A 25,535-nucleotide genomic window follows, 5' to 3' on the forward strand; every position below is an offset into this window, starting at 1 on the left:
CTGGATCGGTGCATCTCTAATTGGGACATACTAAATCTTTCTCTGGCATACTTTATAGTATGGTAGTATGGGTACTGGAACACACAGTTTTTCTCCACCAGGATTTCATCCGTGCAGCGTGGTCGCAGCTTTAAGGCCCCCATGTACAGAATATTAGTAAAGCAACCAAATCTCCTGCAAACCACACGTGTTACATTTGTCAATATTATGTTGAGGATACGTTCAAACTTTTTACATTTCAGCAATACGACAGTCAACGTGTGGTGATGTTTAGGCGCAAAAACCACTTGGATATGGTTACAAAATCATAATGTTTGAGCAGTTTTGGGTATCTCTGTACCGCACTTAGTAAGGCTCGCCTAGGTGACCCATCATCGACCATCCCCTCCACCTCCTGATGACACAATCACCTCATATACTACTAGACTTAAGAAACACTGATATTCTGTACGAATGAAACGTACAAATGTAACGCATTCCTGGTCTAAAGAAACGTACAATGCCAACATTTTCTTCTGGCAACAGGGATGATTATTACGTATGAAAAATCTAAACAAATACGAAAAAATATTTAGACATTATTTGTCTTTCTTTATTTTTATTTTTTCATTTATGTGTTTATTTTTTGCCTCTGATGAAACTGACCACATGACCTCAGTATTTCTCACTTACATGGTATTAAATTAGCATAAATCTGTATTTAAATATTTAAGTAGAGCCATAACTGTATCACACTACTGGAGATAAGTGAAAAATGTGTCAGTGATTTGGCTGAAGTGATGCCTATTTATTTTATTTTTAAATTCACAGATTATTTCATAACTTCAGACAAAGCTCTTCAAATGTCTGAAACAAAATCTTCAATAACTTTTTCAATTTTCACTTAAAGTTTGCTCTTTAAAAAAAAGGCAAAGTCTGCTTTACAGAACCATGTCATTCAACCCGGAAACCGTGGGAAAACGACGCACACCTTTTTTAGAATGCACGTGCCCCTCCCACAGTCTTTAAATGCGACGGGAAGCCCCGCCCACCTGCTTCCGGTTTTACACAGAACTGAATTTTCGCCGTTTTTTCTCCACATAAAAGAACTGAGGTAAGTTTCTCCTCATTATCTATCAAAAGTAATATTGTTGGCGTTTGGCTTAAACAGTATTTAGTCTGACTTTGTATTATTTGCTGACTAAACTTACAGAAACTGGTTTTGCCTCTGAAACTAGTGACCAAACAGCTAATGTTCTTGTTTGTTTGTTTGTTTTTCACATCTTATTAATAAACAGCATAAAAACAATACAAATGTTTGAGATACATTAGATAGAGTATGCCAGGGGATTAGAACAGAACAATAAGAGATATCTTACACTGCTCAAGAAAATTAAGGGAACACCTAAGGGAGCGTTTGTCAGACCTTAAACTGGTGCAGAGGGCCCTGGGTTCCTCCTGATGCAGAGGGCCCTGGGTTCCTCCTGGTGCAGAGGGCCCTGGGTTCCTCCTGGTGCAGAGGGCCCTGGGTTCCTCCTGGTACAGTGGGCCCTGGGTTCCTCCTGGTGAAGCGGGCCCTGGGTTCCTCCTGGTGCAGCGGGCCCTGGGTTCCTCCTGGTGCAGAGGGCCCTGGGTTCCTCCTGGTACAGTGGGCCCTGGGTTCCTCCTGGTGCAGCGGGCCCTGGGTTCCTCCTGGTGCAGAGGGCCCTGGGTTCCTCCTGGTGCAGAGGGCCCTGGGTTCCTCCTGGTGCAGCGGGCCCTGGGTTCCTCCTGGTGCAGGACAATGCTTGGCCTAATGTGTCCAGAGTGTGTAGGCAGTTCCTGGATGACGAAGGCATTGATGCCATTGACTGGTCCTCTTGTTCCTCTGATCTAAATCCAACTGAGCACTGATGGAATATTATGTATCCGTGAATCTGATGCTCCATACCACCACAGACTGTCCAGGAGCTTCCTGGATCCCCCAAGACACCACCATCCGAGAATAGAATTGAATTGATGTTTGAGTTCATATTCAAACATGAAGAATGGAGGGTTTATGATTTATGTGTCGGTCTCTTTTTCCTGTTTGTAATTTGCTGTTGAAGCCAACCCCATTTGTCTTCCGTGTTATTTGAGGAGGGAAGTGCTCCTGGAGCGGCGTCCCTTTGCTGCTAGATGAATGTAGGCCAAACACTCCTCTGTTCCCACATCTTCCCCAAAGTTCCTTCTCCTCTTCCCCGCTCGCTCTCAGCGTGACCAATATCAGCCCTGAGGAGGCATCGTGGTAATTCCCTGTAAATGACAGCTAATGAAGATGGTATTTCCCCTCATTACTTTGTGTCTTTGAGGGGGGGGGGCTCTCAGTCAATGCAAGCACGTGTCACCTTTATTTTTCTCTGTGCTCTCCACTCCTAACTGTTCCTCTCTCCTCAGCACCTTCTCCAGCGGTCAGGGATGAGCGCTCTCCTCTCACGGCTGTACCAAGCACACGCCCAATTAGCATCGCATGGTAGGTGAGAGCCATTTTGAAAACATTTCTCATTACACCTTATCACTGGGGCACAGAGCGGGGCGACATGAAGCAAATTAGAGGGGGTGAATGAGAAGACGGAGAGCGGGAAAAAGGAGGGAGGGCTGGAGACATCAAAGTGTTCCCGCTCTATTTAAATTGAGTGATCTTGTGTGAAAGATCCCCACTACATAAAGATTAACCCCATCCTCCCTCCCACACACACACGGCTAATATCACACACCCACATACCCTTGGATTTATGTGTCAAGGGTTAATAACTATGAGGATGAGGACACGGGGGGGGGGGGGGGGGGTCATGTGGGGTGTCCCTGCAAATGTGTGAGCGTGTACATGTGAGGATATTTGTCAGCAGAGTGGGAGAGAGGGTGCACGCAAGCAGGGAGGTAGAGATCACACAGCGAGTGCGAGAGAGGCTCAGTTTCATCTCAAAACGACGGACTGACATGTTACAAATCCCACCACTGAACAGACCTGCCAGAACTCCTCAGGAGGACACACACACACACTCACACACACTCACACAGACAGAGAGAGTTGATCTGTTGCCTGTTTTCCACCAGTTTCATCATGTCCTTTAGCTAAATGCAAATTCTGGTCCTTTTCACTACACAGACTGTGAGAGTTGTGGCATCAGTGTGTGTGTGTGTGTGTGTGTGTGTGTGTGTGTGTGTGTGTGTAGGTATGTGTCTCTATCTGTCCCCGTTGTCTCCAGCGCATGAAAGAGTGTTTGCATCCTGCGTCTTCCCCAAGTTGTCTCTCCCTGTGTGTATGTGTGTGCTCAATCCCGCCCGGTGGATTAGTGACGTCGGCGGAACTCACCCTCTCCCTCTGATAAGGCCACGCGCCGCTGCCTCCCGCTCTCTGCTCCCCGCGCTCAATTTCAGATAGTGCTAATGGAATCTGTCCTGCACGATTGTAATGCGAGCGAGACTCATTTTCCACGGAGCTTGGAGCTGTCAGCTTGGCAGGACTGTTGGGGGGCTGTATGGGAGGAGGAGGAGGAGAGGGGAGGCAGTGAAGAGAGGGTTGATGGGAGGACGAGGAAGGAGAGGCTGACGAGGAGGTGTGTGTGTGGTTGTGTGTGTCTGACGTGTGTTATGGTGGGCCTCCTCCCTCTTGTCAGGGAGCTACAGAGGAGCTTCCCACACGTTGCCCATCATGGTGCGTACCTGCGTACACACAAACACACACACTTCCAGGTTGACACTACACAGCACAGGCTGAATTAACATTAGGTAAAGTGTAGATCCCCAAAAACGTGGTTCCTGATTTACTTTTCGTCTAGCCATGCAGATATTTTTGGTTTGAAGTGTCCAGGTTGGGAGATATCTAGTTTCACGCAGTGGACCGTTAAGTCGAGCTATGGCTATGGTTACAGTTACAGCTCGACTAGGTCATTTAACTGGACTACTGTCCTTGTCCCAGTATACGGCCCGTTTCCACTGAAGGAATGTCCTCTCGCTCGGCCCTCTCAACCGCCGTGTCTCCACTGAGAGAGCGGAGTAGGAGGAAGTTTCCTGTAAAGTTACGGGCTCTGGATGTGACATAATCATTGCGCGACCATTTTGACCGGGGCGACGTAGGGATGCCGTTAGCTGTTAGCCTTTAGCGGTGTCTGTAATAACTCACTAAGTGGCCCGTGAAAAAAAAATTTTTTCCAGTGGATGTCTTAGTTACAACATGATTGAGCTAACTGGAGTAGTTTCATGTCGTAGCCGACAACGGGAGGCTTTTAACAGATGACGTCCTGATGTTAGCTTTGTTGCTGCTGTTAGCTGATGCTTTCTAGACATCGTGATTTCCCAAAACTGAATAAATACCACACATAGCAACACAAAACTGCTTTGCTAGCTCAATCATGTTGTAACTAAGATTTCCGCCGGAAAAAATATTTTTTTTACGGGCCATTTAGTGAGGTTTTTTTACATGGTGGCGGAAGCTATATGAACGAGCTAACTCTCGTCTGCTGAGTTTAAAAAATGCCGGCTATTTTGTTGCTTTCTGTTGACGTCACATCCCTCCTTGAGTATAACCAATCAGCACCAAGTAATCCCCAAGCCCCAGCCAGGAGTCTTTCGGGGCCGTTCTGAGTACCTACCCCGAGGCAGGAACTTGTTTAGCCCCTGTAAAATTTCCAGAACTCTGTCCTTCGGGGGTGGTTCCTGCGGTGGAGACACGCACCAACGGCCCCAGCCCCGTAAAATTACCCCGAAGTTCCTGCAGTGGAAACGGGCCTATACAAGCACGGGAGAGGAATCCATTTATTGAGCCAAGTATGTCCAACTCCTCTACGATAGGTGGAGATATGCCGCCTTTCAGCTTGTTAGTATTGGACCTTTTTCCAGTCGACCGATTACGTCACAGATCAAACAATCAACAAACATGTTAGCTACGGTTAGCTAGCAGCTAACTGGTACCATGGTGGACAACTTTACAGCTCTGTACGTTTCATCGGTTCAGAAGTGCACAGCTCTGGATGTAGATTAATAAAGGATTCATTATTTCTCCACCAGGATTTCATCCCTGGCGGTGTGGTGGCAGCATTCAGGCCTCCATGTAGGGAATATTACAGAAAGTATAATATAACAGTGAACAAATACCAGCAACCCGATCGCCAGGAAAAAAATGTTGGCATTGTACACTTCTTCAACAGAAAAGTTAACATTGAGTTATTTGAAGTACCGTAAGATATGTTAATTACGTTTAGTGTGTAACTTTATGATGCCCAGCCATTTGACGAAACCTAACCTTACGGGAGATACGGACTAACACGTGGATTTATTTAAAAAAGTTTCTGAACAAGTTCAATACGCACAATGTTAAAAAGGACACAGTGCCACCTATCAAGGCGGAGTCAGACGTACTTGGTCAGACATTTGATTTTATCTTCTGCATATTTACTCAGACAAGACGTGAAGTCTGACTTGACTGATTAGCCGAGCTATGAGCTTTGCTCGACTACTGCGTGCGTGTAAACGTACTGAATGTGTAAATAGCCAATGTGGCTGTTTACACCTGGGCGTCCTAACAACATTGAAATATGACGTCAGCTCGAACAGGTCTATTCAGCTCACCTGCTAAAGTTTATGTACTCTGTGTGCATTCAGCAGCTTTAAACACTCTAAAAACAACAATAATAAATCAACCAAGTCTTAAAATAATAAGCTAACGTTGACTCCAACGGGACTTGAACACCAGTCACCTGGGTGAAAGTCCTGTGCTTGACCCACTCATCTACCATCTTACTTCCTCAATGGACTGTTTCTCTCTTTATACTGCATCACCTGACTTTGTGGCAGTACATTTGTGATTTTTTTCTCATGAAGTTACCACTTTAATTTCAGAGAATATCTGAGATTGGTTAGCACGAGCCCTAATCATGATTTCTTTTACCTAATCCTTACCACTACCGACGCATCAGGATCCATTGTACTGCGTCGTAGAAATAGGTGTAAATAGCCAAATAGCTGCAGTGTGATTATATCCAATAATGGCATATTGTCTGACAGCAATTTTATAAAACACGAACACATGAATTAAACAACAATCTTGATACAGATCCCTTAGATTTGTATTTTTATAAAAAACTATTCACAGTTGGAAAAGCGAGTTGTGCGTTCTCTCTGGTGGACAAACATTTCTGTGATGGTGACACAGTTTCTAAATGACCTCAAGCCTAGTCTGCCATTTCTCAGCTGCAGTTTCTTGTTACTTCCTGGTCAACATATACAGTGATAATGAGCTGGGTTAAGGCACTGTGTAGTTTATTGTAAAACAATCAGTTTGGTGCTTTTGTATCAGTTTACAGTGTACTGTTAGATGTAGTTTGGAGGACATTTCTTTTGGGATGCACTGCTCCTACAGACAAACAAAATCTTTTATCCTAATGTGTGCTTTTTGTCTCTGAATGTGTCTCTGAATGTGTGTGTGAATGTGTGTGATGAAGCAGTGGTGTTTCATTTAGTGGCCTGCAGGTGGCAGTGTTAACATGATGAACAGTGTCAGAGTGTAGCTGCTGACCACTGGACCACCTCTCCTCTCTGAACTTCCCTCTGCTCTCCACTTTGTTCCACTCATCGGATCATCTACTATATTTGTCTTTCTTATTAATCTTTGCTGTATTTACTGCTTCTGATTATTAGTTTACAGAGTAGCATCAGCTCTCATCACACGTCTTGAACGTGATGCATTTTTTCCTTTTGTAAACACCAACACAACAAATTCCTGAAACAAATTCTCGTAATGATTCTTGGTGTAAACTTGTAGAGGATATCAAAGAGGCATTCAGTCCTCCCCAGACACACACAGGGCCAGGGAGTTCAGTCAGATCGGGCCTCGCAAGTGATGCTCATTCTCTTCCTGTCCCAGTCTCGGCTCATTCAGTTCAGGGAAGGGAAGGAAATACCAATTTGGCAGCGCTACAGGGATTACAGCAGTAGTGGGCATTTTTAATCTGGGACAGACTGTGGCATTTGTCTGCACTTAAAACTGTCATCAGTCCTGCCCCATCTATCGGCCCGTCACCCCGTCCCATCCTGTTAAGAAAAAAAACATGAAACACTGCTGGAGCTGATTAGACTCTTCAAAATAAATAAATAAAATAAACAGCAACCTAAATCTCACAGCCAGGGCTTTACGCAGCCAGAGCCCCCATTACTGGTGCTCTACCCCCTGGGAAGAGTTTAGTGTCAACAGATCCTCCTTCTGCAGGGGTGGAGGAGGGTCTCCATCATCAGCAGCCCAGCTGTCAGAGGGAAATGTTGGTATTGTGCATTTCTGCAAACTACAGATTTGTTACATTTGTATGTTTCATACGTGTCATATCAGTGTTTCTAAAGAATGGTAGATGGTGTAGACCAGTCTTCAAGACCAACAAACAACAGCACTGGTTGTTTTTTAGCAACACATTGACGGCGATTCCTGCAGCAATTGTGCCACCAAAAATGTCTTTTTTTTAGCAAAACATCGGTGGCACTTTAGTAGAGACTGTGCAGCCAAAACTGGGGGGTTTTTAGTGAGACATCGGCAGCATTTCAGCAGCATTTACCACTAAAATTTGACTTTTTCGGAGAGACATCATTGGCATTTCAAACTGTGACTGTGTTGCCAAAACTGGGCATTCTTTAGCAAGACAACAGTGGCTTTTAAGTGGTAATTGTGCCACCAAAACTCTTTTTTTAGTGAGACAGTGGCAGAATTTTAGCAGTAATTGTGCTTGAGAGGAAGACAATTGACAGTTTTTTAAAGCAAGACATTGACAGCATTTCCAGCAGCGATTGTTCCACCAGAAGTGGGCATTTGTCAGCGAGACAACGGCAGCATTTCAGCTGCGATTGTACCACTAAAACTGGACTTTTTTAGGGAGACATCGTGGGCATTTCAAGCAGCAATTGCGTCACCAAAACTGTAAGACATAGGTGGTATTTCAGCAGTGATTATGCCACCAAAACTTAGTGGAGATTGTGCAGCCAAAACTATAAATTTCATCGGGACAAACTGGGTGTTTTTCCGGGTGTTTTAAATAAGACATTGACTGCATATCCAGCAGCAATTGTTCCACCAAAACTAGGCATTTTTAGTGAGTCATCAGCAGCATTTCAGCTGCTTTATGCTACTAAAACTGGGCTTTTTAAGGGAGACATCATGGGCATTTCTAGCTGTGATTGTGTCACCAAAACTTTGTGTTTTTCAGTGAGACAACAGCGGCATTTAATCACCGATTGTGCCAACTAAACTGGGTGTTTTTTGTGAGACATCTTTGTCATTTCCAGCTATGATTGTTGCACAAAACATGGTCTTTTTTAGAGAGACATTAGCAGCATTTCCAGCTGTGACCGTGCTACCAAAACTGGGCATTTTTTAGTGAGACATCTTTGACATTTGCAGCTGTGATTGTTGCATCAAACATGGTCTTTTTTAGAGAAACATCAGCAGCATTTGCAGCTGTGATTGTGGCACCAAAACCAGGTATTTTAAGCCAAAAAAATTATCCTTTCCGTACGATAACCAAGAGCTTTCTGTCCCTAACCATAACCACAGCCATGCTGATAAGACACCTAAAGCTGCAACATATCTGCTATATAATAATGTACAAATGTTACATACCCATGGTTTGCAGAAACGTACAATGCCAACATTTATTCTGTCAATTTGTTTGATCATGGACATTAAATGAAATGTCTACATGAAGGAGGAGCACTTTGATACAAACAGATAATGTATAGAAGTTCATAAGTGTCAGACCTGTGAAGTTTTACACTAATGCAGTTGAGGAAAACTGCAAGCGAAGAGCAAAGTACCTCTAATGGCTTCAAATCCAGCGTTATGTAAAGAGTGTGAGGAGACATATATGCTTCTGCACACGAACACCAACAGAACAGCACGCATGCAAAAGAGCATATGCTTAATCACCACTGGAGTTTCCCAGGAAATAAAAAAAGCGTGGATTAAATCCTTCGAGCTGAACATTAGAGAAGTGCAGAGTTCAGCTCTTACAGAAAAAAAGCAAATCATTATCTTCCGGAGAGAGAGAGAGGGAGAGGAAGAATCAGAGGTTGAAGGCGGCAGGCTGTGATACTGAGGAAGAAAGGCGTCACGTTGAGAGGAAGACAGACTGATAAAAGAAGGAAGCCGTCGGCGGAGGAAGAGAGAAAGGGCCCCACAAATTGGCAAAGGGAAGTCAGGGTCTCTCTGCTTTGCATTTCATTTACATGGCTGGCCGTATCGACCAATCGGATTGGGAGCGGAGCCCGTGGCTTAGGAAGGCGAATAAAGACTCCAAATGCCTTCACTGCTCTCATCCCTCTCTCTCATAATACCCTGTCTGCCCTTCTTTTCTCTCGCTCCCTCTCTTTTCTCTCCTCACTGTCATAATACCCTTTCTCTCCCCATTCTCTGCTCTCTGGCGTGGTACTATAAGTAGACCCTGTCCGATGTGATAGTGGGATGAGGAGAGGGGAGAGGAGGGGAGGAGAGGAGGAAGAGGAGGAAGAGGAAGAGGAGGGGGGCTTGCAGGGATGACTTTTGCTGCCACCCACTAAAAGTATATATTAAAAAAAAAACAAGATTGTGCATGTGTGTTTGAATATTTGCATGTGCACACGTGTTGTCTGTTTGTTTTGTCAGGTTTAAACCAGATGCACTTTCATCCCATGTTGTTTTTGTTGTTGTTGTTGTTTGGGGGAAGGGTTCCTGTGGTGCTTACCTGCACGACACACACACACAGTGTTACGCCAGCATTTTGTTAACCTGACAAATCCATTGCCGCAGAGCAAACGCAGACTCTCTCACACACACACACACACACACACACACACAGAAGACATAATTAATATATAAATGCTCAATGCTATAATTAAGGGTGATGTCTTTGTAATGACATAATATACATCGCAGGTGATAATTAACACTGATAGCTATCATGTGACTTTATTTGATGTACAATCGGTGGTGCAAGTCCTCAGTGGAATGTATTAATACACACACACACACACACACACACAATGCCACTCTTCCCCTTGAATTCATTTGAATAATGGCATGTAGACAGACACATTAGAGAAACCCATGAATGACCCCGGGCATTTCTCACAGAAGACATGCAACCACTTAACGCTTAAGCACACAACCACACACACGCTCACACACACTCAGACGCACACACGCAGACCTTGAGGATATAATTTTGTGCCATATTACGAGTCTAATAGTTTACCTCCCATCCGTGCAGGAGTGGCCTCCATTCTGCGAGTCAGAGGAAAGTTTTGCAAAAAGAGGTGGAGGATGAGACGGGAACTTATTCACCTCCGTCACAGATAATAACTGGATCCACCACATTAGTGCAGCATATTTAGATGTTCCATTGTGCAGCTGTGGTATTGTGGTAGTTTGCTTTAGCTAAAGGAGCAATATCTCACAGGTACGAAAGTATTTTCTAAAACAACCAGCGTCAGTCTGATGATATGTTCTTATACACAGTCCAGTGTGCTCCACTTCAGTATACATCCATTGCTTTCCTCAGTTTTAGGTTTGACTGGGGCTCTTTTGATGACCTCATGTCCTTGTGCCCTCTTCAGTGGCACCTGACTGGAGAAGTAGTGGGCACTACAGAGGTATTATGTGAATACTGGGAGTTGATTTGTGGCGCCACAAATCAACTCCCAATATTCACATAATACCTCTGTTACTTCCACCAAAATTAGTGCGTGTACATATGGGGTATGTGCCGTTTGTAAAGTGGCTCACACTGAAATTAACAGCAACATTTTGCCACATTTAGCTTCAAACATTTAAAAAAGTGGTGTGAATTTTTTTAAAGTCACTTTTTACCACATTTACAACAATATTTGTTATATGTTAAATATAATGTCACAGTTAAATTTAGATATTAAAACTATCTATCTATCTGTCTATCTGTCTATCTGTCTATCTATCTGTCTGTCTATCTGTCTGTCTAATTTAGATTTAACATTTAGGTTTATCATTTAGATTTAGATTTAACATTTAAATTTAGATTTTAACATTTAACATTTTAGATTTAGATTTAACATTTAGGTTTATCATTTAGATTTAGATTTAACATTTAGATTTAGATTGAACTTTAGATTTAGATTTAACATTTAAGATTTAGATTTAATATTTAGGTTTATCATTTAGATTTAACATTTAGATTGAGATTTAGATTGAACTTTAGATTTAGATTTAACATTTAGATTTAGATTTAGATTGAACTTTAGATTTAGATTTAACATTTAGATTTAACATTTAACATTTTAGATTTAGATTTAACTTTTAACATTTTAGATTTAACATTTAACATTTTAGATTTAGATTTAACATTTAGGTTTAACATTTAACATTTAGGTTTATCATTTAACATTTAGGTTTAGATTTAACATTTAGCATTTAGATTTGAGATTAACATTTAGGTTTATCATTTAATATCTAGATTGAACTGTGACATTATATGTAACATATTTCAACTATTGCTGTAAATGTGGTAAAAAGTGACTTTTAAAAAATTCACACCACTTTTTTAAACGTTGTTTGAAGCTAAATGTGGCAAAATTTTGCTGTTAATTTCAGTGTGAGCCACTTTACAAACTGCACCCCATATGTACATGGGTTTCTTAAACACAGGTAAACCCACTAAAACTAGCATAGAGCAACTCTGCAGCAGATGAACATGCCTTTCTGTGTGTGAGGTGGTTTTTTTTTTTTTTTGGTGTGTCACGTTCGATGTAATGGACAGGCCGGAGAACAGGTCAACAGGATCATGGAGGCCTAAGAATACGTCATGGTGGTTATTTCTTTCACATATTTCAGTTATTTGGTCTCTCTTGCAGACTAGTTTGGATCGATGTTTGAGCACATCTTGGGCAATGGCAGGTGGTATTTTGTGATGGCTCATCATTGCGTAGTAAAAAAACGAAATAAAAAACAAAAAGGTTCGCTCACCAAGTAGCTCCTGTTTAGAGGGATTTTAATGCAAAGCGACATTTCGAATAGCCGTGATAAAGTACTGTATATTAGAGGTGCCTCTGTCTATTTATCTGACCTTGAACAAAGTTTATAATGGACATGTAACAGCTCATCATTGCAAAAATGCTACAGACACATGACCCAGGTGTGAATGCCGATTAAAACGTCTCCCATTACATTAAAAAGCCGGGTGTGAAGGTGTTTTTTATGCAGCCAAAAATGGGCTTGAAAGTAGTGGATGAGAAAGCACATAAATTTGTACCTTCATAAAATTTGGTCAATTTTTGCAGTATCTTTAATTGAATAGACAACTGATTCTGGACCATTTGTCCACATTTTCTTCTTCTTCTTTTAGTCACAAGTTGTTGTTTGTGTTTTGTGCTGTCTGTTGTTTACATGGTTAACAGGTTTTTAAAAATGGCTTTTGCTGGTTCATGTGTTTAAGGTACCAACTCTGAGATCAGAGCTAAAAAAAAACGTCCCTCAAAACGGCATTCGAAGAACTGAAATTATTCCTAGTTCTTGCAGTGCAGACACAACAAAAAGGGAGCTTCTTAGGACTATGAAAAAGTTTCACTGGTCCGAAAACGCCTTACGTTAGGCTAAAAAAGATAAGTAACAGCTAAGAAAGACGAGACTTCCACAAAGACGGCCTCATCATGAACAGAGCACGACAAGTAATAAGTGTCTCCATCATTCGTTATCTTTATAACCACCACTTCTCTCCATGCTGAGGTTTATCTGGTCACACCTCACTCGGCATCATCATTCATCACCTACATCATCCTCATTATCCTTTTCCCTGCCCCAACACACACACACACACACACACACACACACACACACACACGCAGAGTACCCCTCATTGCCGTTAATCATCAATAACAATACCTTATTTGTCAGGGAGGAATGTTTACAATGAGCTCGCCCCCCCAGGCGTGTGAGCCCCTCCCCCGACACCGCAGTGTGTCAGTGTGCCACCAATTACTGAGCGCAAACTGAATGAGGTCATAACGGGATGGGGTCATTAGCAAAACAAACCCGCCGACCCCGTGGGGCAAAAGGAGGTGAGGAAGAGGGGGCAGACAGTAGCAGAAGCACCCCCCACCCGCCTGACCCCGACATCCCGCCATGACTTCATTTAAACACTCACAGAAACCCACAGGTCTCCCTACTCGTCATCATCGTCCAACAAGTGTTAGAGGTCAAATGTTTTTAAACAGAGTGCTTCATGTCCTGGCGGTACATCAGGATGTTGGCGTCCTTTTACATCACCTTACTGTGATTTCTGTGATACTTCAAACGTGTCATTAAAATATATTTAGATGACACTGAAGTGCTGAATTACATCATGCATACAAAAGCAGATGTTAAAGCTGTGACTGTTAAATTAACATGCAAGAAACTGATGGTTACTCTGAAGTATGTGGATGATGCTTGTATTGCTTTGTTTCATCACTGGTGACATTCCTAATTCATGTCCCTGTCCCTGTGAGGAGTTACTCCCCTTTGACTTCACACAGAAAACACAACATGTTTTGACATTTATGAAGCTGAAGTTTCCTAAAACATCTTCACTGAGCCATAAACTGCTGATTTAGATTCAAGTTTTTTGACAAATGAAGAGTATCTTGTTCCATTTTATGCATTTTAGGGTGCGTTCACACCTGCCCTGTTTGTTCAGATCAATCAAACTCAAGTTCGTTTGCTGCCTAAGTGTGGTTCATTTGGGCAGGTGCAAACACAGCAATCAAACTCAGGTGTGCACCAAAACAACCGGACCGAGGCCTTCTTGAAGAGGTGGTCTCAGTCTGGTTCCAAACAAACTCTGGTGCGGTTGGTTTGTGGTGACTGGGACTGATTTTACTACAGAGTTGGATAATTGCCTAGAGTTGGTTCGTGTTCTCACGGCAGCATTTACAAGAGGACCAGATCAAATGCCTTGTGTGAGAAAGCTGCTCTTGATTGGTCAGAATTTCCATGTGGGAAAAATCCAGGAAGTAAAGCAAATGTTGAAGAAGAGTACACTTGCAAGATAAATGTGACACTTTCTAATGTCACAATGGAGGGACAACTACGCAGGTTGATTTTAGCGCTGCTCATCGTGGACTATATTGCTGTCATTGTTCATTTTAGTCAAACCATACAGTTTGAAAACGAGGTGCGGCTCCAACTAGAAAACAATGTTTTGATGCATTGGATGTGCTGAATGTGCATATTAAGGTGGAAAATTTGGGTCCCCTTTATATTAACATTCTGCGTTCTTTGGATTCAACCAACCAAAGGGATCTGACTTTTCCTGGACCGACCTTAAAGGCGCTGTATGTAAGAATGTGGCCGAAACGGTTACTGCACTCAAATTCAAAATACTGCCGCGAGTCATGTTCGCCCCCCCTCCCCTACAGATTCGAGGTTGCTGGACAGCGGCACACTGGAGACTGATTTGTTTGCCCACGGACGGCTGCCGTGGCAGGGCTACGTCGCCGCGTCCTTGATCTTCGAGTTTCCAGTGGACCATTTGAGCAAGTCCGGCTTCTCTGGTGCTCACGCTGCTGCCGGCTGCTAATGCTATGTACTGGGACACTGCTAATGCTGCTATAGCTTCAGTTGTAACTGTAACTGATGCTGAGACTCTACTGACTGCGTGACTGGTAGACGGCGGTGGGTGGCGCAACAGGCCAAAACACAAATTCAAAACATAAACATGATTTGCGGACCGTAAAATATTTTTTTAAATGCGAATATTCTGGCTGTACTGTTGTTGTCGGTGAGATCAGTATGTTATATGAACATTATTCCTTAGTCTCTGTGACATATTAGGAGGATTTTACAACTGTTTGCTTTAGATTTCTTACATACAGCTCCTTTAACTTAAAATATTATGTTGATTTTGTTATAAAAGGTGTTCTCAATACCAAGTACGCCAAGTTCGGACTTGTGCACTTAGGAGTTAGGACTTGGCAAGTTCGACTCGCAAGTCCGAACTCCCAAGGATGGCCGCCATTGCCGCTGGTCTGTGAGAAATGCATTCTGGGATATCTGGCTGTCAAAAGTCCACACAAGTCACCTCCTGATGCATCCCCAATGGATCTCACATCTGGGCCTTTGGACTGTACTTGGCTGGATGCGGACTTTGAATTGAAACAGTACTTGGGCTGCGACTGATGACGTTTCACAAGTCCGCAAGAACACAAGTACACGCAAGAACGCAGATTGAGAAAGGCCTATAGTCTCTCTTATTCATATAAATGACAGAAAATGGAGGACCATACAGGGGTGGGGCGATGATACGTGCACTTTTTGTCTTCACAGATGAACACCACTTTTATGAGGCCTAAATGCAATCGTCAGAAATAAAAGCGCTAACGTTAAGCTTTAAATGACCTACAGCATGGTCGCATGACTTAACGGTGCCCCCACAGCATCAGCCCCTTGTTAGCAACTGTCTTTTTTCAGACACATAAAAGCTTCAAGGTTCACGGGTGGGGTATTTACTGATGTATTTTATGTCGTAGAACTAAACGTGAAAGTCTCTAAAGCTCGTGTTAACCACAGACCTTATTTCAGGGTAACCGAAAACCCGCTGTCTTTAAGAAGAAGGAACCAGGAGTGCTAAAATGCTAACTCATTCCTGGGGCACTCTGATAACTAGATACTGGATGGCAAGATGGCGTCTATGCAGTCCAATGGAATTACTCAACTGGCACATAACCCCCCAAGAAGTTTCTAGTTTCTAGTTTACCTTCTCGGTATGCAGCCCACTGAATATGCGCAGTAATGCTTCCTGTCAGATTCAACATGATAAATGGGACAGAAAAAAGCCCCTTAGCGCCGACAAGGGCAGCAGACGATCACCAACAGCCCAACTTTGACGAACGGCCAACCGCCGGCTTGGTTTGTGTCAGGGCCTTTAGAGAACGTAGCCTTTAAATAACACACTTCAGCTGCCAGTAGTTGTTGTGATTGAGAGTTATTGTTGTTTATGTTTATGTTGTCCATGCTGTTGTTGTCAGTGTTGATGTCGAGGATTTTTCTTGGTAATGATCGCCTGTTGGTTCCTCCGATTTGATGTCAGAGTGTTTTCATGGTTGAAAAGTAGGACAGCAGATCTGTTGTGGGTCAAACACACACACACACACACACACACACACACATACACACACATAGACACACATATTTAAACCCAGTTAATGGTGCAATAAGCAACAATAATCCTCAATAAACATAAACAATAATGAATCCACGGTTAAAAAATCTCTGCTCCTGCACCTGAACGCATCAGTCAACATTAATGTCGCCTAATATCATCTGCCATGTTGTGCGCTGTGTCCGGAGTCATTGTTTCCCAAACTATGAAAATATTGAAGATGCTAAAAGCGATTAGCGATGAGGCTGTCCGGTGTGTGTGTATGTGTGTGCGTGTATCCTTTGTTGGCCGAGGGCATATTTGTGTTTGTGTATCTCCATTGTGACGCGTGTAATCCGCATGCTCTCTAATCCCAGAGCAGGTGGTCAGGCGTGTGGCGGCTGTGGGGGTGCAGAGAGGACACACTCCTCCTGCTCCCCTAAACACACACACACACACACACACACACACACACACACAAACACGCTTACACACATATGATTGATCCACAAACACATTAATGCTTGTTCTTCATGTTACCACAGGAAGCATATAGAGACACCTGCGCTGGCTCACACACACCTAACACAACACACACACACACGCCCTGTTACAGGACTTGTAACTGGAGAAAGATCTCCGCAGGACAGCGTGTGCCAGCATTTCTAGTCCGCCCCTCCCCGGCCGCCTCCTCCCGGCGTGCGTCCGCAACAGACACGCTCGCCTCCAGGAGCTCGCTGCTGCCCTGAACAGGTGGGCCGAGACGAGGCGGGGCAGGGAGAGAGGCATCTGTCAACAAACTCTGCATCCGTCCTCCTCTACTGTACTACCTCTCCATCTGCCCAGACAGACACAGAGCGAGATGAAACGTGGAGCGTGTGATGGTCGGGCCTGTCCTGAAGCTCGCAGCCTTGTTTTTGTTTTATCTTTTTAAATCAGGTCCCACTTGTCTGTAATTGTAGTAAAGATGGACATGAATGGCTGTTGTTTGGTGAGGTTATATAACACTGTATGGTTTTCTGACAAGCAATGGAGGCCCCTTGACCTTTGACCTTTGTATTGTAACTGTAGTAGAGGAGAGGTTTGGTGGTTTTAGGTCACTGAGTGTTTAACAGGTTGTCCTTTTAGCGAGCTGTTGGCCCAGATGTGACCTTATTCTACGGTATTCTCACTGTTTTTTATATATATATAAGTGTTTTTTATATATATATATAAGTATACGTGTGTGTGTGTGTGTGTGTGTGTGCGTGTGTGTAGAGACAAAGAGACAGAAATTGATGACTACTTTTAGTTGTGAAAAGACAAAATAAAATTTCCATGACATCTCTTTGGGTATTGGTCAGTTTTTGGGTCAAAGTTAATGGAAATTATTTCACTTTATTTGAGGATCAACGTTCATAATCGTAGCTTCACAACTGAGCAAACTCTGTCCTCTAAAGAAGACTAAACATCCTCCACAAATGATCATTGGTATATCAACTGCTCGACCCGTGTTACATTAAATTCTTAGAGAAAACGTATTTTTTCTCGCGTGCCTGTACGATGGATGAAGGATCCAAAAACTAAGAAAGTCCTTGATAAATTAGCTCAGATTCACCAAAGTCACACAATAATACAAACAAATCAACTGATGGACCAACAGCTCCTGTTTTCAGTGAAATCAAATTGCATTTTTTGTCAATACAGTCTGGTGTTGAAGAGAACACACCTTTCAGTTCAGATCCTTGTGGGAAAGAGCTGTCTGTTTGGGAACAGGGCTGGAACTAATGATCACTTTCATTATCGATTACTCTGCCGATGTCAAACATTGTGAAATCACAACTTCCCAGAGCCCAAGGTGACGTCTTCAAAAGCCCCAAACCCAAAGACTCATTTACTATCATAGATGACAAAGAGAACAGCAAATTCTCACATTTAAGAAGCTGGAAGCAACAAATGTTTGACATTTTTGCTTGAAAAATGTCAAATGATTAATCAATTATCAATAAAGCTGCTGATTTATTTTCTTCCAATCAACTAAGCGGTTAATTGACACATTATTGCAGAGAGTCGGAACAGATTTTGATAGTTTTACTTTAGTTAAACTATTCCTTTTAATGCCCATGTAATGTGTGTATGGAAACAAACCACTGGGAATGTGTAGTATATGTATAAGTTGCAGAGCCGGCTCTAGCCACTTTGGTGCCCTTAGGATTAGGGTCCCCCCCCAGTATGTCCTGCAGACAACTTGAATAAATATTGATAGTTGCACTATACTTTGATTATATTTTGAGTTAGGCCATATTTACTCTGTAAATTGTATTTGTCATCAAATATATTTCATTGTGCTACTTTTACCATAATAACAGAAGTATGTAAGACAGATTTTAATAATAGATGCTGTTGGTATTCTTGAATGGACTCCTCTTAAAAAAGTCAAATATGTGGCAATATTGCATTCAAATAAAAATTGGGATCTGTGTGCAAGCTACAGTTGGCTTGGCCAACTTATTGACAACAACAATAAACCAGCTCAGCAGCTTAACTCAATCCTTGGCAGCGATCACATCATTATCTACAGTAGTATTATTAGGCAACTTTGCTTTATTTCAGCTTCGCAAGCTGCTAGCTCGTACAACTGAAAAGTCAAACAGCATTTTTTAATGTTATAAAAGACAACATACTTTGATACTGGGACCTCCACCTCCTCTTTCCTCCGCTTCCTGTATGTGGCACCTAAGGGCTTGGAGGTCTTCTCATGATGATAACCCAATAATTCGACAAATTATGACCTCTTGTTGTCTGTCAGTCACAACCGCTACCTACCTGAGATGTGCACAGATAACTCGTCCCACCCCCCTCGCCCACAGTGACGTGACTGAGCACGGTGCAGGACAGGTTCAGGGCCAGGTCAAATAATGACAAACAACAGGGGGTTGTTGTTTACTTTCTTTTTATTTGTTCTTTTTTTTTGCAAGACAGAGCATGAGGAAAGGGCTCCAGTTGGGACTGCAAATTATTATTAGTATTTACTTTATTTTACTTTTTTGAGGGCTTGCAGCTGCGCCCCCGCCAGCATGTGGTGCCCTAGGCGACCGCCTATACGGCCTTTGCCAAGAGCCGGCCCTGAATACTTGGTCTAATATTACAATAATGGAGCATCATCAGAGCTCAATTTAGCCCTAAAATGGCTGTTACTTACCAAATATAATCATGAAAAAGTGTATATCTTAATTATTGTATTGTCTTGTTTGTCTGTGTCAGTGTTTTAGTCTCGTCCTGTTATTCTGTTCAATGTTATATGTGAGTTATTTTGTGAACTGTCACAAATGTAAAGTTGTTGTGGGGATCCTAATGAACTGAACTAAACTAAACTAAACTAATCTAAACTAAACTAAACTAAAAACTAAATGAAACTAAACTAAATTAAACTTAACTAAAAACTGAACTAAACTAACACCAAACTTAACTAAAAACTAAACTAAACTAAACTAAAAACTAAACTTGACTAAAAACTAAACTAAACTAAAACCAAACTTAACTAAAAACTAAACTAAACTTAACTAAACTTAACTAAAAACTAAACTAAACTAAACGAAAAACTAAACTAAAACCAAACTTAACTAAAAACTAAACTAAACTAAACTAAAAACTAGACTAAAACCAACTTAACTAAAAACGAAACTAAAACCAAACTTAAATAAAAACTAAACTAAACTAAAAACTAAACTTGACTAAAAACTAAACTAAACTAAAAACGAAACTAAACTAAAACCAAACTTAACTAAAAACTAAACTTAACTAAACTAAAAACTAAACTAAACTTAACTAAAAACTAAACTAAACTTAACTAAACTTAACTAAAAACTAACCTAAACTAAAAACTAAACTAAAACCAACTTAACTAAAAACTAAACTAAAATAAACTTAACTAAAAACTAAACTAAACTATAAACTAAACTAAACTAAAACCAACTTAACTAAAAACTAAACTAAAATAAACTTAACTAAAAACTAAACTAAACTAAACTAAAAAATAAACTAAACTAAAAAATAAACTAAACTAAATACTAAACTAAAATAAACTTAACTAAAAAATAAACTAAACTAAACTATAAACTAAACTAAACTAAACTTAACTAAAAACTAAACTAAACTAAAAACTACACTAAACTAAAAACTAAAGTAAAAACTACACTACGCTAAACTAAAAACTAAACTAAACTAAAACCAACTTAACTAAAAACTAAACTAAACTTAACTATAAACTAAACTAAACTTAACTAAAAAATAAACTAAACTAAAAACTAAACTAAACTAAACTAAAAACTACACTACACTAAACTAAAAACTAAACTAAACTAAAACCAACTTAACTAAAAACTAAACTAAAATAAACTTAACTAAAAACTAAACTAAACTATAAACTAAACTAAACTAAATTTAACTAAAAAATAAACTAGACTAAAAACTAAACTAAAAACTAAACTAAAACCAACTTAACTAAAAACTAAACTAAACTTAACTAAAAACTAAACTAAATTAAACTAAAAACTAAACTAAACTAAACTTAACTAAAAACTAAACTAAACTAAACTAAAAACTAAACTAAACTAAACTAAACTAAACTAAACTAAACCTAACCAAAAACTAAACTAAACTAAAAACTAAACTAAACTAAAAGCCAAACTAAACTAAACTAAAAACTAAACTCAACTAAACGCCTGTGCCTTCATCATGAACTTTCTTCGTTTCCAGATTCTTTGTTCACCGTAGAGGCATCAAGACAAAGACAGTTTTCTTCATGAATTCAACGTAACACAGGGTAAGTAACTGATATCCAAATGATCATTTAGGAGATAAAGTATTCCTTCAAAATGCAGTTGAAATGCAGTTAGAAGCTATAAAAAAACAGCTGGAAAATGGACCCTAAGTCAAAACATTTTCTGTCAAATGTTTCACATTGTGTTTGGCTGACTTTTTGAAGGTAAAAGTAAAACTAAAGTGAGTCTCTGTAAAAGTTTGTAGTTTCATAGTTAGTACACCAACCTTGAATTCATGTCAGCTACAAAAAATATCAAAATGTCCATAGAGACATGTCAAACCAATCCTGAAGCTTAATCCACCTCCATACTGTCCATTTGTATTCTGATATTTGTGCCAAAATATGGCATTACATGCATTAGGTGCTCTCATGTTCAGCCGTTAACATGACCAGCATAAGCTACTGAGTCCAGTTTGTACATGTCATATAAATAGTGGCTTTCCTTTTTGGATTAATGAGTATAATGTTTCCATGTGAACAGGCTCAGATTTTAGGTTTCATGTTGGTCTTCATGCTGTGTTGCATCCACATCAGTGTGTAAATCGTCATGGTAATGATAAATGGACTGCACTTGTATAGCACCTTTCTAGTCTTCTGACCACTCAAAACGTTTTTTGCACTACATGTCACATTCATCCATTCACCCACAGTGGTGGCTGAGGCTACCATACATGGTGCCACCTGCTGCTCACTAACCATTTACATGCGGTCACACATCGATAGAACACCTGTCGAGGAGCAGTTTGGGGTTCAGTATCTTGCCCAAGGATACTTCGACAATTTAGTTTGAGAAGTTATAGACTACTGTGGCCACTTTATTAGGTACACCTGTTCAACTGCTCGTTAACACAAATAGCTAATCAGCCAATAAAGGGGCAGCAGCTCAATGCATTTAGTCATGTAGACATGATGAAGACGAGCTGCTGAAGTTCAAACGGAGCATCAGAATGATGAAGAAAGGTGATTTAAGTGACTTTGAACGTGGCATGGTTGTTGGTGCCAGACGGGCTGGTCTGAGTATTTACTGGGATTTTCAGCACAACCATCTCTAGGGTTTACAGAGGATGGTCCCAAAAAGAGCAAATATCCAGTGAGCCAAAATGCCTTGTTGATGCCAGAGGTCAGAGGAGAATGGCCAGACTGGTTCAAGATGATAGAAAGGCAACAGGAAGTCAAATAAGCACTGGTTCCAACCAAGGTGTGCAGAAGAGCATCTCTGAAGCAACAACACCTTGTCCAACCTTGAAGCAGATGGGCTACAGCAGCAGAAGACCACACCAGGTGCCACTCCTGTCAGCTAACAACAGGAAACTGAGGCTACAATTCACCAAAACTGGACAATAGAAGATTGGAAAAACCACATTCAGATGGAAGCATGGATCCATCCTGCCTTGTATCAACGCTTCAGGCTGCTGCTGGTGGTGTAATGGTGTGGGGGAGATTTTCTTAGTACCAACTGAGCATGGTTTAAACACCACAGCCTACCTGAGTATTGTTGCTGAGCGTGTCCATCCCTTTATGACCACAGTGTACCCATCTTCTGATGGCTACTTCCAGCAGGATAACGCACCATGTCACAAAGCTCACATCGTCTCAAACATGACAATGAGTTCACTGTACTCCAATGGCCTCCACAGTCACCAGATCTCAGTCCAATAGAGCACCTTTGGGATGTGCTGGAACGGGAGATTCTCATCATGGATCAACTGTGTGATGTCATCATGTCAATATGGACCAAAGTCTCTGAGGAATGTTTCCAGCACCTTGTTGAATCTGTGACACCTAGAATTAAAAAGGGGGTCCCACCTGGTACTAGCAAGGTGTACCTAATAAAGTGCCTTGTGAGTTTATAGTGTCATTCTATAGAAAGATAAGATGGACATTATAAACTGTCAACAATCACTGCTCAGGTAGTTTTGATTTGATTACGTTTGTAGCCACCCACGCTGCTGTCTCCTCTCTGTCTTATATCTTCCTCGATGAAGCTTCACTCACTCATCTGTTTGCGTCAAATGCTTTCAGCTTCAGCTTATGGATGTGAATTTGGCCATTAAATGCATGTAATCTGTTATTACAGCATCTCCCTTTTGCTCTTATAAGGAGCTTTATGATTTTTTTCTCCTGCTAATGGTCTGTTCTCATAAGGGCAGGAGTGCTTTGTTGGCTGGATGTCCACTGTCGACATAATCCAGGGTCATAGGGTCCTGAAAGCTAAAGGGATGCTTTAAAAAAAAAAAAAGAGGAAGAAACATTAACTAGGCATTAACTTTAAGCACTAATTCTCTGATGGCAACTCATTGTTTTACATATGCTGGATTTTCTTTAAACCTCTAATCAGCTTTGTGCTTTATGTCTGTGTGTATGTGCGACATATGTGTTCTTACACGTTGTTTCCTCAAATGACTTTATCTCATTGTATTAATATTTTGGCTCACATGTGTAACTGTATGGTGGAGAGGCCCGGCTCAAATCTAGGCACCCTTTAGTTTAATATGTCACTAATATTTTCTTTATAAGAGGTTTGCATACATTCCTAACAGGCTCATGTCTTCAAAATCAGTTATTATTGGGTCAGATTAATGCACAGATTATGATACAAATCAGATTTTAAAGCAAAGGGGGTTTCTAAGCCTGCAACTCAAAAAGATGATTTAGAGAAATCAAACAGCCTTTAATTGATTTAAAAAGGACTTTAGAATAAATAAATACAGCCATGTTCTTGACCATTTTATCACAAACGCCAATTTGTGCCTGGCAGTGTCCCCCTTCTCACAAGGAAATAAAAACATGTTCACGCAGTGTGCCATGTTTGCACTACGAAAATAGCATCAACAGAAGGCAAAAGCAGCTATTAATATTGGAGAAACACTCAGGAGGTCCAGTTAGTGAATATTTTCTGCAGCAGTTTCCATCGTAATTGGAAAAAAGCCAAACAGACCTTGTAATAAAGGTGCTTCACGGCCCCGTGAGGCTAATTTTGTGCACAATAATCGCCAAACTCTCCATGGGCTCCTGACAGAATCTGGCACAGACTGTAGATTCACGTTGTCCAACAGGGTTTTATATCTAATATACTTAAGATTTATAACAATGTCATGCTCACTTTGTTACACAAGTTAAACTTCAGCTTCACACAGTATCACTTGTGTCCTGTTTGATGACCCGACTGAGGAACATGCAAAGTCCTCTTCAAAAATGTATAAAACTGATGATCAAAATGACACATAAATCACCTAAATTAATGACTTGGTATTTGCTGAGCTTCAGTGGTGGGATGTAACTAAGTACATTTTCTTATGTACAATTATAAGATACTTGTATGCTAAGGCTTTCTTTGTATGGGACTTTATACTACGCCACTACACATCAGGGAGAAATACTGTACATTGACTTTGCTTTCACACAAAAAACTTAATTATTGTTAAGACAAAACCGTGGGTTCCCAGTGTCCTCTTATCTCCACCAGGAGCATTTAGTTGTCTGTATGTGTCTGAACTAGTTTTGCATACCACTGGACCAATCAGCCTAATATTTTGTGTGCATTTTTATGACTGTATGCCCAAGAACCGTTCATGATTGCTGTTATATTGACTGTTTTACACCATCATTAGCTGCTGACTTCTCACTCCTCTTAACCACAAGAGGAGCTGTACGTCCTCAACAAAAGCATGCAGCAAAAGCATGCAGCAAACTGCATCTCTGAACATTTTCTGAGCTAAAAACAACAGGCTTTACCATCTGTTGCAGGAAATATTTTGCACCTCTCAGTTAATTTTCAGTTTATAGACCTACAACCAATGAGAGCAGTGAAAGGTTTTCAAGGAGATTCATTTTTTCTCGCGACCAGTGGGGCCCATCTGTAAATAAAACTGTTACCAAATTTTGTTGGAAGTGTGGCGAACTCGTCTTTCTTAAATACAAACAACTCAGTCTCGCTCCAAAGTCATCAAATTAGTGACTTCCGGCGTCAGACACCAACAGAAAAAGATGTCCTTTCATGTCGACATGAAATGCAACCGGTAGTCTTTATTGTGTAACGTGCCTGGTGGCATCAGGGGAAACACGGCCAGACAATAGCGTAAGTTAGAAAGAGCGAAAGTCCGAGTAGGGCAGGCAGGAGGTTGATGGATGGGTCCAACAAACTCCAACTTTGCTTCGTGTGTTATTGTAAAGCCAAACCCTTCTTTTTTCCTAAACCTAACCATGTGCCTGTGTTGGCCAAACACAACCACGTACAACTGGCGGTGCTGTATCAACGTAGCGTGTTCATTTTGAAAGAGACTGTATGCAAGCTGTACATTTCCTGTGAAAACAGAAGTGTATTTTGAAAACAGTCAGTGCATGTAGCAGGCTGAAGTTGACACAGCGTCCCAGAATGTCAACACCAATGCATGCAGGATACCTAGCACGTCATATCTCGTTGTGGAAAGTCCATGACCATATGTTGATATGTGACGAGGTCGGCGTGAGAAGGTGTGTGAAGGTGTGTAAAACCATCAGCATCATTATTAGACAGTCAGAGCAGCGGGTGTCGTATAAAGATTGAGAAAGTCTACATAGTGTTGTTGGATCTAACAAACAGGATTTTGACCTAGGAAACTTGTGTTTGTGTCCTGTGTGAAACTAAACGT

The 25,535-nt window shown here is 41.2% G+C and overlaps 1 long non-coding RNA gene across 2 annotated transcripts in view; it reads left to right on the forward strand.

Moving 5' to 3' along the window:
- The first annotated feature begins 1,031 nt into the window (after positions 1–1,031).
- Positions 1,032–25,535, forward strand: part of LOC117270484 (uncharacterized) — a 63,337-nt gene continuing 38,833 nt past the window's right edge. The window contains exons 1-3 of one of the 2 annotated variants that reach the window (XR_004502806.2): positions 1,032–1,093; positions 2,395–2,470; positions 20,838–20,904. This is a non-coding gene — a long non-coding RNA (uncharacterized LOC117270484). Of the gene's footprint in view, positions 1,094–2,394; positions 2,475–20,837; positions 20,905–25,535 lie in introns of both variants that reach the window. The other variant, XR_013493085.1, reaches the window with a different exon arrangement.

The sequence above is a fragment of the Epinephelus lanceolatus genome, chromosome 13 (assembly GCF_041903045.1).
Source record: "Epinephelus lanceolatus isolate andai-2023 chromosome 13, ASM4190304v1, whole genome shotgun sequence".
Lineage (NCBI taxonomy): Eukaryota > Metazoa > Chordata > Actinopteri > Perciformes > Serranidae > Epinephelus > Epinephelus lanceolatus.